Source organism: Drosophila virilis, chromosome 3, assembly GCF_030788295.1.
Source record: "Drosophila virilis strain 15010-1051.87 chromosome 3, Dvir_AGI_RSII-ME, whole genome shotgun sequence".
NCBI classification, from domain to species: domain Eukaryota; kingdom Metazoa; phylum Arthropoda; class Insecta; order Diptera; family Drosophilidae; genus Drosophila; species Drosophila virilis.
The window spans coordinates 7,050,304-7,062,674 of NC_091545.1; the positions used below are offsets into that span (position 1 = coordinate 7,050,304).

The 12,371-nt window shown below is 36.5% G+C and overlaps 1 protein-coding gene across 2 annotated transcripts in view; it reads left to right on the plus strand.

Annotated features, from left to right (window-relative positions):
* The window catches only part of kst (spectrin beta chain, non-erythrocytic 5 kst), a 42,668-nt gene that overhangs the window by 1,981 nt on the left and 28,316 nt on the right, over positions 1–12,371 (plus strand). The gene's annotated exons all lie outside the window — the stretch shown is intronic.

The window sequence follows — 12,371 nt, forward strand, 5'->3', positions numbered from 1 at the left end:
CCGCTAGCTGCGATTACATAGACAATTGCAGTGCTAGACAATTGCGCTAAATTAAATTACGCTTAACAGGGGCAGCTAAAGGCCAGACACACACACACACACACGCACACAGCCAATCAAAAGAAGTGAGAGCGAGAGCGAGAGCGGGCGTGCGGACGCGTTGAAGTTTGCAGTTGCACTCATTCAGTGCCTGTCAAACTGCATATGAAATGCATTAAAATTCCAATTGGCAAAGCCAAGTTGGTCCATTTGATGCTTTTGCTGCGCTTTTGTTTTCATTCTTTTTACTGCTGCAGCTGGCCGCGTGCTGTCTTTGTTCTTGCCGCACTCCTTGCACTTGCTGCAGTTGCTGTTGTTGCTCTTGTTGCTGTTGTTGCCCTTGTTGTTGCTGTTGTTGTTGGCGTGGCATTCTTTAGCGTTTTGCGCAATTTGTGCGCTGTACTTTGTTTTGTTTTGTTTTTTGCTCTTCATTTGCCATACACAAGTTTTACATTCACAATTGAAAGTTGGCCACACGTAATCCCGCACAGAATTTCAATTCCAATTCAACATCCAATTGGATTTCCAGTTCCACTCAATCAATCACAACCTCATTTATTTAGCCTTTCCAATCAATCAAACTACAAATTCGCTTGTGTTGAATAAATTTCAGTTGCACTCTAAAGCGGCTGCTTTTGTAAAAACAAAACGAAAGAGTGATAACAATTTTAAATTGATAATTGCTCAAGTGGAGTACAGTTCCAATTGGATACACCTAATTAATTGAAAGATTGACTGCAAGGGCGCAAGACCCTTGCAACTAGACCAATTGACTGCTGAACTGGACTGGAAAATGGGCTGAAAATCTTTAGCAAACGAATATTGTGCACAGCTAATTAGAAAAGTGATTCACTTGATTCAATATTCCAGTGAAACAATACAGTGAACGCTCGCAAAGGGCAACATTCTTTCGAATTTAGCGAAATTACATTTTAATAAAATATTTAAGAAAAAATGTTATTAACATGAAAAAAGTTAGATTTATGTTATGTTTCAAATGTTAAGCCATACAGTGGACACTCGCAAAAGCGAACTCTATAGTTACAGAACACATTTTTTTTAACTGAAAATATGAAAATAATGGAGAAAAAAAACTTGCTAAAGAATCACTCAAAATTCCCTGGAAGATAGCTCTAAAATATGTTACTGTAAATTCTAACTAGCGAGCTTTCACTGTACTTGGTCAACTGCAAAGCTGTTGACAAGCTGCTTTTGTAAAGATTTTCATGCGATCAGCTCATCTTACACGTCAATTACGTTATCTGGCATTGAGAATATATATATATATATATATTGGTTTTTTTATTCCATAAGTAAATTAATGGGTCACTATGACAAATTCCGTTGAATGATTGAACAACTTAATAAAAGTCGATTATCGATGCTCAAGTGCCCAAGTTTCGGTTATCAGCTGCGTTTCATATAAAACGAAGTCCAAAAAATTCGCAAATGAATATCAATACAGCGAATATATACTACACATACATATAGACATATATATATATATATATATATATATATGTGTTTATATATAGATTTTGATTTAATATGGCGACATTGAAAGGCTAAACAATTTGTTTGGCAAATTGATAACGTTTCACATTTGCGATTGCTTTCTGACATTTTCAAGTTTTTGTTTTTTTTTTTTGATTGATATTCAAAAGTAAAATCGACTTTTTGTCGCAGTGTAAAAGCTAGTTGGTAGAGCGAAAAGGGGGGGTGGAGTTGTTCTCTCTTCTAAACCAACAAGAATTGTAATTAACTGTTTTGCAATTGTTGCGCTTGATACAAGTCAATTTTGCATTTACATTCTCGAGTTCCACTAACATACATACACACACACACACACACACACACACACACACAGACATTTACATATGCATTTGTGTGTCTAGGTGTATGCACAGATAGTTCCAATTGGCTGAAGCTGGTTGCCAAGTGTGTCAGGCAATTAGAAACAACCGTAAGTTAAAGTGCAAAACGGCAACAGTGTGTGACAGAGAGCGTCAACGAGAGAGAGAGAGACAGAGAGAGAGAGAGAGAGAGAACGAGTGTGTGTAATTTCACTTGTCTGCGAGGCAAAAAGACGGCCAAGCGGTTTTTTGGAACGCCCAAAGTTCATTTTCTAAAACTCTCCTTGAAAAGAAAGTACTTCTACCAAAAATTAAACAAAATTTCACATCTACAAAGAACCTCTAAATTAGCCTAGAATTTTATATGCAAAAATGTTTTCATACGAATAAATGTTGCTTACAGAGATTAGGACTTGCTAATTGGAATGAACTCTGGAAAGTTAACATTCCAATTCACTGTGCTTAGCAGATACTATAAACAAACTCCTTCAACAAGATTTCCCGTTAACAGTTAAAATTGAAAGAGTTTTAAGTTTCCATTTGCTATGTTAAATGTTTAATAACATAATGTTTAAAAACATTTCATTGTTGAACAGAAAACAGTTAAAAGCGTTTAACAGTAAGCTCACTCACAGAAATGTTAACAACAGCTTTCGAAATGCTTTAACGGTGTGCGCATGTTAATAACATTGTCATTAAGATTGAACGCGAACAGCTTAGAGGATAACTTCGAGTCGTGCCGTTTTCACTTGAACTTCCTTACTTGTTGTTGGCTTGTCTTTTTTTGTATTTTCATTTTGCGTTTTCTCGCGCGCGCCAAAAACAGCAAGTCAGTCAAAGAGCAACAACAACAACAATAAATGCACATTCAAGGCTGCAACAGCAACTGCAGCGGCAACAATCGCAACAGCAACAGCAACAACAACAGCAACTCGCTTTGCTCAAACTGGTTTTTCCAATCTTGTGGTTTGCTTTCTTTTTTTCTCTTTTGCTGCCGCTGTTAACTGCACGTAGCCAAAAAATATGCTAAAGTCATATCGCAACAACAACAATAACAGCAACAACAACAATAACAGCAACAACAACAATAACAGCAGCAGCAGCAGCAGCGGCAGCAATAACAGCGACAGCAACATTTTTATTGAAGAGAGCACAGGAAATGCACTTAACAGATGCATATATATGCAGCTGTATACACACACACACACACACACACACACACTTTCATATACATTGACTTAATAAACAATTTGCACAATTTCTGCAGCAGAATTACAGTTGCATATTTGAGTTTTTGTTGTTTTTGCTGGCTGCATGTGTATGCATGTGTGTATGTGTGTGTGTGTGTAGGGTCGGTCAGTTTTTGTGAGTTGTTTATTTGGCACTCAAAATGTGGCGATGCGTGGGATTTTTGGCAGTCGGAGAACTCATAAATTCAACAGATGCGATAATTAACAGCTGAATATAAACCCGAGAGAATTGTCGACAAATCAATCAAACATAAATCGAAGAGTGTGTACAGTGAAAGCGCGACTAACGAACGGCTTGCTGGAGCGAACATTTTCCCATATATTTGCCAAATTTCCCATATCATATTTTATATCATATTTTGTATCCTAACTACATGGAAATATGTAAAAATTATTAAAGATTATTTGAATGTGTTTTGTCTCTCTAAAAGTTCGCTAAAGCCAGGTTTCACTGTACAGCCCCTGAGCACATTTTGATGCTTATTTGGCGTCCTTTCTCAATTTTTATAAATTCTTCAATATTATTTCATTTATTAATTGCATTTTTTTTCAATTGTTTGTTTTTTTATATTGTTAAAAAAAAGGTATTTTAACTTTTCCTGTTTCAATTCATTTGCCTTAATAACCCATCATCGGCTTTATATAATAATCAACAATTTTCATTTTCTATTTAATTTTCTTTTAATTGCGCTAACTTTGAGCACTTCTAATTTCGTATACCCTACTGATGCCTACTAGACCATATCTCAATGCTTTGTCTTTTTGTGGCTTTTTTGCTATTTCGTCGCTTGTGTTTTGTCATCTGCTTGTGCATTCCCCTTTCAATTACAATCGACATAACGAAAACAGTAATAATAATACATACAGTCTCTTGCAACTCACCTGGGCGCACCTGTCCCCCCATTATCATAGAAAAATCGCTGGCAACCTTGAAACTCGCTGCGCCTTCCGCCAGCCGAGTGAAATTTCTCACCAAAAACTCTGGCTCTGCCTCTTCAGACTTTGCTTTTGTTTTGGTTTTTTTTGGTTTTACTTCTTTTTCTCTTTTTTTTTTTCTTCATTTTTTTTAAGTTTTTGTCTTTGTTTTCAAGTTTGGAGTCGCACCATAAACAATTTCCAGTTGTTGTTATTTCTCTCTCTCTCTTTTTTTTTTTTTTTAACTTTTTATTATGTCTAGCTTTTTGCCGTCTTATGGAATTTGGCTAATCAAGTCAAGTGTTTTTGTGTGTGTGTGAGTGTGTGTGGAATTTCCCGTGTTGGGTAGCTAAATTTATACACTCTATAGACTTAAAGCGATTTACGTATATGTATTAAAAATTGTATAAAAAATATATATTTACTTTTAAATAGAAAATAATCAGAGCTTTAATCTGAAGGCGCTTAAGAAATAATATGTTAATATGCACTTACCTAATGTTCAAATGTCACCAAGTTTTATTTTGGTGCCATCTCAGAGTTATTGGGAAAATAGACTCTTATATGTGCACATCACTAAAGCAGCAAAGAAGTACGAAACGGATAAGATAAAGAGCAGAAGAAAGAAGTGGTAACAGAATGATAGAGCGAAAGTAGAATGAAAAGAGAGAAAAGATTGATTGAATAAGGAAGTGTACGAGAGAGATAGAGGGAGTAATTTAGACTGCGACACTGACCAGAGATTAAGTCAAAACAATTTGTCAAAAGAACACTTTGAAACAAAGCATTAAAATCTAGAATACTTACTTGAATGTATGAGAATTGCGTAGAAGGGCGACATTTAAAAGTTTACTTCGCATGCGCTGGATCTAAGACAAAATGCAAACACTAATGCATGCATATAAGTACAAGCACACATATATATATTTGTGCATAATGTTTAGTATTTATAGTATTTTAAAAATACCCATTTGCGCTCCAATAACATAACATAAAATACCAGTCATTATAAATACCAAAATATGCAACCTATGAAAATTGCTAAAGCTTCTTTGTAGATTATTTTTTTGATTTAATATTCTCAAATATCATATTATTTCCTGTTCTAAAAATTCCTCAAACGTTTCTTGGCAAAATCATTTGACTTAAAGAAAGCTGTCAGCTTATGATTCATAGAATTCCAATTCCAATTTTAATTGAATGATTTATACATCATTTCTTCTTTTGGGCAGGAAGTTATTAATCACAAACTTAAGCTACAAGTTTCTTGAACTGAGTTAAAGACAAACAGCAAAAAGAAACAAAACTGGTTTGCTATAAAAATGGGCGAAAAAAGCAATGCAAAAAAAAAAGTAAATAAATTCTATTAAAAAACAATGCTTATTATTTAATAGGGCAGAGCTTAGAAATAAACGCCGAATTGTTAGTTAAACTAATGTGAATTTGTGCTGAAAGCGGAAGTGTTTTAATATTTTTTTTTTTTGGGGGCCGCTGCGCTTATCAGCTGCTAGCTTAGCCGGAGTGGGCGTGGCAGCGTAAATAAAACCAAAAGACAAAATTGAAACAAAATTGAAATTCAGCCTTGACGCGAACTTTAATTTTAAGCAAATTGCCGACAATCTGAAGCTTGGCACCAAAAACAACAAACGTCTGCGAATCAATTGCCTTGTCTCCGACTTCTCCTCCTTCTGTTGTTGTTGTTGTTGAGTTGTTGCAGCCTCGAGCGCGCTTCCAATCAAAATATTTAGCTTATTAGTTGCAAAGAGTCAACAAACAAACAAACTGAAATCAAGAGCCGAGCACGTTGTGCTGGCAACATTGTGCGCCGACGCGGATGACGATTTTGCCATTAAGTATACGCCGCATTGGCCGCCGCCTCGGGCAATTAATTACATTTTGCGCACTTTATTTCCGCTTTACACCGGCCTCTGCTAGAATTTCGTAGTCTCTGCAATGCTGCCCGAACCGTAATTATTTTCCAAGTATATATGCCTCAGTTTTCTTAACGTTTCTCCCCTTGTGCTGTCTGCCGTCTAAATTTCTAAAAAACCAAACAAAAAAAGATGAAGCCATAAAAATGCCGCTGCTTTTGCTTGAACTGTTGGCGGCTTTTGTGTTTGTGCAGCTGGCTCGGAAGGTGTTGATGATGTGACGTTACCCCCAAACCCCCAATAGCCCTGCTCCACCAAACAATGCCTCTGGCCGGAGGGCATTGATTTTAATGCTGCCGCTTGCATTACCAACACCGAGCGCAACAAACGGTTCTCTAACCGAAACCCATATACCCTAAGCAGAGCGTGGAATGAGACATTCATAACATATATAATATGAATGGGGCGCCAAGTTTCCTAGCTTAGTTGATTATTTTTTGACAATTTTATCTGTAGTTAAAAGTTAATTATTGACGTTAATTATATTTTTTTAAATTATATATGCCTTAAAGTTTGTCATTAACAGACAAATATTGTTAACAAATGAACAGAATATTGATTTGCAGTTATTTCTCACTTGGCGCGTTGTAATTCGCAAGGAGTTTAAGCTTTGAAGTGGCTTTGTTTACAACAGATAATTTATTCTAATTTTTTAAAGAGGTTTTATTTATAACAAATGAACAGTTGCAGTCTGCAATATTTATATTAATGACTAGTTTGACTAAGCAGAGACTAACTTTAGGCTCTGCCTGTAAAATCTCGGCTGCACGAGTTTTCTCTAAGACTTGTATACTCTAATGGGTAACTGACAAGTGAAATGCCTTAGTTAATCAAGCCTATTGCGAGTGTATAAAACAGAGCAGCGAATAAGAACAATGCGCATTTGTGCGCTACACGTAAATTGTTGGCCCCCTTTTTTTTTGCATACGCTTTCCATGTACCCAAAGCCCCGTACTCGGTGTACTTGGTGCTGGGGGGTACTCGTCTTCGTCTCCGTCCTCGTCTCCGTTCACGTCTTCGTCTCCGTTCTCGTCTCCGTATTTGCATTCGTGCATATATAAATTACGCCCTAAGCGTAGTCCGACCATCGATCGAAATCAAAAAGCGTAACAACAAAACAGAAATGCCAAAAATTCTCAGCTACGCTCAGCTCAGCTCAGCTGTGAAATGTGAGCCAAAAGACGAGTTCAAGAGCAACAGAAAGGCAAACAACAAAAACAACAACAACAAGAAGAAGACGACGACAAACCAAACAAGCCAAGCCCCAAGTTTGGCCCTCGAGATGGGCTTACCTTGCCGCTAAATATGCTTTTGCTCCCCTTTCAATATGACATTCTTGGGCGTACGCATAGCCCCAAGCTCGTTCCACTTCTTACACACACATATGCATATAAATATACATAAACATATATATCTCTATAAATACAACTGTTTGTCCTGACAGACTGGCTGACTGGAACTTTAAGTATCCTATATAGACATAGGTAAAAATTTCTCACCCCCATAACTCCGTCAAAACTCATCCGATTTTCACGAGGTTTGGGTTTTTGTTCATGGTTTGGCCCTTAGATAAATATGGCATCAAAAGCTAGACACACAATTTTTGGTCAAAATTCATGTACAATTAGTACCCTGAATTATCCTATATGGACATAGGTCAAAATTTCCCACCCTCATAACTCCGTCAAAACTCATCCGATTTTCACGAGGTTTGGCTCTTTTGTTCATGGTTTGGCATCTTGATTAATCTGGCATCAAAAGCTGACCACACTATTTTTGGCCAAAATTCATGTAAAAATAGTACCCTGAGTTATCCTATATAGACATAGGTAAAAATTTCTCACCCCCATAACTCCGTCAAAACTCATCCGATTTTCACGAGGTTTGGGTTTTTGTTCATGGTTTGGCCCTTAGATAAATATGGCATCAAAAGCTAGACACACAATTTTTGGTCAAAATTCATGTACAATTAGTACCCTGAATTATCCTATATGGACATAGGTCAAAATTTCCCACCCTCATAACTCCGTCAAAACTCATCCGATTTTCACGAGGTTTGGCTCTTTTGTTCATGGTTTGGCATCTTGATTAATCTGGCATCAAAAGCTGACCACACTATTTTTGGCCAAAATTCATGTAAAAATAGTACCCTGAGTTATCCTATATAGACATAGGTAAAAATTTCTCACCCCCATAACTCCGTCAAAACTCATCCGATTTTCACGAGGTTTGGGTTTTTGTTCATGGTTTGGCCCTTAGATAAATATGGCATCAAAAGCTGGACACACAATTTTTGGTCAAAATTCATGTACAATTAGTACGCTGAATTATCCTATATGGACATAGGTCAAAATTTCCCACCCTCATAACTCCGTCAAAACTCATCCGATTTTCACGAGGTTTGGCTCTTTTGTTCATGGTTTGGCATCTTGATTAATCTGGCATCAAAAGCTGACCACACTATTTTTGGCCAAAATTCATGTAAAAATAGTACCCTGAGTTATCCTATATAGACATAGGTAAAAATTTCTCACCCCCATAACTCCGTCAAAACTCATCCGATTTTCACGAGGTTTGGGTTTTTGTTCATGGTTTGGCCCTTAGATAAATATGGCATCAAAAGCTGGACACACAATTTTTGGTCAAAATTCATATAAAATTAGTACCCTGAATTATCCTATATAGGCATAGGTCAAAATTTCCCACCCCCATAACTCCGTCAAAACTCATCCGATTTTCACGAGGTTTGGCTCTTTTTTTATGGTTTGGCATCTTGATTAATCTGGCATCAAAAGCTGACCACACTATTTTTGGCCAAAATTCATGTAAAAATAGTACCCTGAGTTATCCTATATAGACATAGGTAAAAATTTCTCACCCCCATAACTCCGTCAAAACTCATCCGATTTTCACGAGGTTTGGGTTTTTGTTCATGGTTTGGCCCTTAGATAAATATGGCATCAAAAGCTGGACACACAATTTTTGGTCAAAATTCATGTACAATTAGTACGCTGAATTATCCTATATGGACATAGGTCAAAATTTCCCACCCTCATAACTCCGTCAAAACTCATCCGATTTTCACGAGGTTTGGCTCTTTTGTTCATGGTTTGGCATCTTGATTAATCTGGCATCAAAAGCTGACCACACTATTTTTGGCCAAAATTCATGTAAAAATAGTACCCTGAGTTATCCTATATAGACATAGGTAAAAATTTCTCACCCCCATAACTCCGTCAAAACTCATCTGATTTTCACGAGGTTTGGGTTTTTGTTCATGGTTTGGACCTTAGATAAATATGGCATCAAAAGCTGGACACACAATTTTTGGTCAAAATTCATGTAAAAATAGTACCCTGAGTTATCCTATATAGACATAGGTAAAAATTTCTCACCCCCATAACTCCGTCAAAACTCATCCGATTTTCACGAGGTTTGGGTTTTTGTTCATGGTTTGGCCCTTAGATAAATATGGCATCAAAAGCTGGACACACAATTTTTGGTCAAAATTCATGTACAATTAGTACCCTGAATTATCCTATATGGACATAGGTCAAAATTTCCCACTCTCATAACTCCGTCAAAACTCATCCGATTTTCACGAGGTTTGGGTTTTTGTTCATGGTTTGGCCCTTAGATAAATATGGCATCAAAAGCTGGACACACAATTTTTGGACAAAATTCATGTAAAATTAGTACAATCAAATATCCTATATAGACATAGGTCAAAATTTCCCACCCCAATAACTCCGTCAAAACTCGTCCGATTTTCTCGAGGTTTAGGTTTTTGTTCATGGTTTGACATCTTGATTAATCTGGCATTTAAATCTGGAAAAAAAATTTTGGGTCGAAATTCATGTAAAATTTGTACCTCAATTATCCAACATAGATTTATGTCAAACTCCACTCCCATAACTTGGTTTAATCTAATCGTGTGTTCGCTCACAATTCTTGTATAGAAGGTGACAAAGTGCAGCCTAATTATAGCCTATCCAGGTAATTTCTTTGAACCTTATCTGTGTCCAAGCGGAAAAGGTGACTTTGTTCAAGAGGTTTTCCATTGCAATTTATGACTATATTTCACTTTGTCAATATTTTCAGTGCCAAGCAGTGCAATAAAATAACCACAACAACAAATAAGTTTTTACTACAGCCCATCTTTAATACCCTTGGGGTATTATACAAAGATATGATTTTTCAAATACCTTAAAACCATTATATATTCCATATACTATAAAAGCCTTCTGATTCAGATCTTTGCTGCGTTTGGTTAAAATATCTTTCTCTAAGGGAAAATCTCAGTTCATCTGACTCATTAACAAATACTACTTCAGGAGCTGTCTTCGATTGTTTTCCAAATTTGTAATACCCACCGAAAGGGTATCAGAACGGACCCCATTATCTATTGCAGATAGTGACTGAGTTATCAATTGCTGCGATAGATATTGCAAAACTGAAACAGAATAATTGCACAACTGTAGCTGTATCTGCAGAGTTGACAATTTGCCAGCAATGGGTGTTACATGATGTCAGAGCCAAGTTCTGAGTGCCTGAGTCACGATAGATAGCTGTAGAAACTAGTCATGAGTGCGAGCTAACTGTATGAATTCTTGATTAATTAGCTGGGAACACGAGTTTGCTCTGTTCTCTCTAGGAGCGTATGATAATTCTCTTTATTATGATGATGATGATGATGATGCGAAACAAAGTCTAAAATGTCATGACTAGACACTCGAGTCAAGTCGAGTCAACAATTAAAGAGACACATAAAACTCGACATTAAAACAAATGTTTTGCATTTGCATTCAATGTGCGCGCGCAACGCTCCTAACCTTGGGTTCAGTTGCCAGCATTTGTTTCCAGACTCTCGCCACAACAAAAACACTCACTCACACACACACATACACACACACACACACACATTGCTGTTGCATTAAATTATAAATATAACTTTAGTATTTGTTGACTTGTTGCTGGAACAGTTAAAATTGCGTTCGCAAATAAGGCCAAAGCGTCGCATCGTTTTGTACACTAACCGCTTTCAGGTGTAAGCCAAATATTTACTCAGTTATTTTTAGTAATGTTTAGTAAGTTAATGTTAGTTCTGCGAAAAGTTAACTTTAGGTTTGTTTCTTTTGAAGCTAGCCTCAAAGTTTCCTCTCAAAGGGCTTAACGCAAATACAAGACCTTGTCTTGTTTTCTTTAACTGCAATTCATGTGATTTAATTTAAATAGATTGAAAGATAATTAAATGTAGAAACGTTTAAAAGCAAATCTGGCTAGTTATTAATGTTACAATTTTCTTTAACATACATAAACTATTCTAGTTTCTTTCAAGTTATTCTAAGTTCCATTATCATAGTTCATATATTAAAAAACTTTACTTATCCAGCGCAAATATAAAATATATAGCCAAATGTATTTGGAAAAATCTTAACGAAAAATACCTTAAACTACTAATCAATAAATAAATATCACAAAATGGGGACTAGTTGACATCTTTCTCTTCTGAAAGATGTCGCAAACAGTTTGAGGGACGCGCAGGGTCTGCTTAAAGGGTATAATTACACGGTTAAATAACAAAATATTTGCTTTAACGCTGACATCAGAAAGTAATTGTCAGCTGTGGACTGGAGAGAGAGGGGAGAGAGAGAGAGAGAGCGAGAGAAAGGGGAGTAGCAAGCCAGAGCGAGAGAGAGAAACAAGCCCGATAATACAAAACTCGTGCCCGTTGATTATGTTTAAAGCGATGCCAAAAAATTTTGAGCTGCCTTCAAATATTCTTTACCGGTTTTCGTAAAACTCTTGCGCCCGTTTAACATTGTAGCGTGAAGTTATATGTATACCATATATATATATATATATATATATATCTGTATATAGAAAGAGTTTATTTTTTCGTGTTGTTATTTATTTTCGCATTTTATTAAGACGCGCGTCTTTATCAACGATATTGAGTTTTTTTTTTATTTAGCTCGAGACGGAGCCCTGTCAATTTGCATATGCCGAAATGTGAAACACGTTTTGCAACGGCCACCCGGCGTTGCCAGTCACAGGCCAGAGGCGACAGCCAACTGTACGAAGGGGGGCGTGAAATTCACAATAAAAATAAATACATAAGTATAAATACTTTAGACAATGCAAAACTGAAGGCGAACTGGCTAAGCAGCTTAAGATAATGTGAAATGAGGTAAAGAAAAAAAGAAAGATTCTATAAGATTTTCTACTGATAAGTTGCGGAGTAAATAAACCAAAAACTACTTTGCATACCAGAGATAGCCTTTATTACAGGCATTAGAATATAAAGCCCGAAAAGCTACTGGCGGCTCTTTCAGCTCTCTATTTTGTCTGTGTTTACCCCAAACGACTCAAACACTCTTGTA